Here is a 3,019-nt window from a genome sequence, read left to right as displayed (position 1 = left end):
GCTCAAAAGCCTCAAGTAGGGTGCCTTGGTGTACTATTGCAATTTCACACTCTATTGCTGAGGTTGGAGGACTGAGAGGGCCAGCTTGAGCTACATATAAACCATACAGTTTATCTTGTTTTTTCAAAACAGAATTTCTCTGTGTAGCCCTGGCGTGTGCCACCACCGCCATCCTCTTCTGCTATTTCCCTGTTCTTCGCTCACTCTATAGGTTCCCTCCCATTCTAGTCCCCTCAGTCGACAAGTTTTTCTGCTCCTGGCTGAAAAGGTTTTGTGTCCCAATAAACCTCTCCGCTGATACAATAATCTGAATCAGACCAAATCAAACTGAATTAGAAAAAGCCCAGGGTTTAATGGATACCAATGCTCCCTCCCGGGTCGCCTTCCAGCCCCCAGAGAGGAGACTGGGAAGGAAGACCAGGAACACGTGTTTGTTCTCTGAGGGCAGTTTAAATACCCTGTGGGCATCTCAGGGAAGGGGGCTTGGGATGGAACTATCCACCCAGACATTCCAGACCCTTTGGATATATGGATGCCAGGGGCTGGGGTGAAGCCTTAACCCCAACATTCCAGACTCTTTGGGTACAGAGGCACCAGGGGGTGGGGTGAGGCTTAACCCAAACATTCCAGACTCTTTGGGTGTATGAATGTCAGTGGCTGGGGTGATGCTTCCCCCCAAACACTGTCCATTTTCTTATTTCCATTCATCCAACTTTCTCCTTCACCTGTTTATTTTCTAGGCAGATGCGCCTCCATGACACCCTTCCTTCAACCTAGAGTCTTGGACATGATAGGCAAATCCTTTTCTACTGAGCCAAGTCCCCAGAATATGCTAGGCAAGCACTCTTCTCAACCACATCCCCACTAACATACCTGTTTTCTTTTTCTACACATTTAGAGAAATTTCTCTAGAAATGAATTATAGAAATGATCCCTGGAAGTATAATCTTACCTGTTTTCTAAAGGTTCAGACTAAGTTTGCCCTTATTTGGGTTGAAAGGAGACTTTCCCATAAGCACATCATTTGTGTCTTTCCGCCTTCCGACAGGCCTCTATCATACTCTTGTCAATAATTTCAACAGCTCCAAAATTTCAGCCTCAAAGAGAGAGAATCACCCTTCTCTGTGGCAGGTCCAGCCGCTTGGTGTCTAAAGTCACCTGACTCCGTTTCTTCAGCTCTATCCTTCCACACCTGATCCACCAGAAAAGGGGGTCATACCTTTGATGCTGCCCCCCCCCATGTATCTTTGGAATACATTGCTTGGAACTCTATGTAGACCAGGCTAGCCTCAAACTCAGAGATCCACCTGTCTCTGCTTGGATTAAAGGCTGTGCACCCGGCTAACTTCCCTTTTGAATTCTGGCCGGAGGGACTTGGATGGGTGAGGCTTTTTTTTTTTTTTTTTTTTTAACCTGAGGCTGATGGTCCATCTGAGTGCTTCCTCCAAGGAAAGGTTTCTGTGGGTGACTCAGAGCTCCCCTCTTTTTCTCCTATTATTTTTTCAGTACAAATACACTCAGTATAGTTAAGGGGTTACCTAGAGAGTTAATTTACCTTAATTTTTCCAGTAACTGGGACAATTCACCTGTTCCATTTATCTATCTATCTATCTATCTATCTATCTATCTATCTATCTATCTATCTATCTATCTATCTATCTATCATCTATCTATCCGTCTGTCTATCTACCTACCATCTTTATTTATTTCTAAGATTCCTTTCCAAACCACCCTTTGGTCTGGAAGTAACCTGATCCAGGAGGGACACCAGCTCCGCAGAAGGTCGCCCAAACCGCGCCTTCTCTCGCTGTTCCTCCTTAGGGCTCTATCCCTCCTAGAAAGCGTCCTTTGGAATGCGGAGACCTAGCAACCCCGCTACGGAACAGGTAGGTGGACTTTCCCCTCCAGGGTCCACGCCCAGCTTCTGAGGCCTGGGGGAGGGGGAGGAAATAAGCTTCAGCAAACGCCACGGGAATGCTGACTGTGTCGAAGATTCCTCTTCAAACCTAAATATATTACACTAAATATTTACTGAACAAATAAAGGAGAGAACTATTCAGAGCCCAGCAAGGTAAGCTAAGCCAATCTTCTTTTAACGTACTTCAGCGGTTAACACGAGGAGCCGGCTTTAAGGTTAATTGCCCTCAGTTTGCAGGCAAAGCACCCCAGACTCTTTTGGTCTAGTGGGGCCAAAAGCCCTACTTATTGACAGGCTTTCAAAAAAGACGGATTTACAATCTGTGATTGAGTCCCTTTCTGCTCATACCGAAGGTCATTCTGATGCCTGTAAATTTACAGCACTCGGTCCCCAGTCATTCATTCATTCTACACATATTTATTAAGACCCAAATATGTGCTGGCCTCTGTTAAAGGCGTTTGAGATGAAGCGAACGAAACAAAAGAAAAAGATTTCAGCTGTGGCGGAGCTTATCATAGGGAGACAAAAGGATGAAAATGATTTTTAGAATGATGTAAATTAGATGATAAATATTACAGAGAAAAAGGTTGCAAAATGATCATGGAGGCCAGAAGCCCAAGACTGGAGTTCTGGTTCGGGTTGCCGATAAGGCAGGCGAGCATAGATGCAGGGCGCGCTGACGTCGGGAGACTATGAAGAAATTTTCTGCAGAAAGTGACAGAACGGTATTCCGGCTTAGGCGGAGGGAGATGAAGGGCGGAAAGGGCCGTGGACCCAGATTTGCGTAGAGAAGAGCACGCGGGAGGCGCTTCCCACAGAGCCCAGGGGATGCTCCAGCGCTCAGACACCCCGGTCCGCAAAGCCCCGACGCCCCCAAAATGGCCTCTCAGGCCCCTTGGCGCCCCGCCAGCCCACGTGACCCCACCGCCCCTCCCGCCCACCGGGCTGGGGACCCCGGCTCTGGGTTCCCGCGGTGGCTGCCCCGCCCCTTGCGGGAAGCCGACCAATAGGAGGAGGGGTGAGGCGGGGCGGGAGGTGACGGCGAATGGGGGAGGAGCTCCTGGGGAGTAACAGGTTGGTGGGCGGGGGGAGAGGAGGGCG

At 48.6% G+C, this 3,019-nt stretch overlaps 1 pseudogene; it reads right to left on the bottom strand.

The window, feature by feature from the left end:
* Window positions 1-817: 817 nt before the first annotated feature.
* LOC130890287 (small nucleolar RNA U3) lies at window positions 818-950 on the bottom strand (annotated as a pseudogene).
* Between the last annotated feature and the right edge of the window lie 2,069 nt (window positions 951-3,019).

Source organism: Chionomys nivalis, chromosome 18 (assembly GCF_950005125.1).
Source record: "Chionomys nivalis chromosome 18, mChiNiv1.1, whole genome shotgun sequence".
In the NCBI taxonomy this organism is placed as follows: Eukaryota; Metazoa; Chordata; class Mammalia; order Rodentia; family Cricetidae; genus Chionomys; species Chionomys nivalis.
The sequence above is the reverse complement of the archived record's forward strand: the minus strand, read 5'-3'. Positions and strand labels throughout refer to the sequence as shown.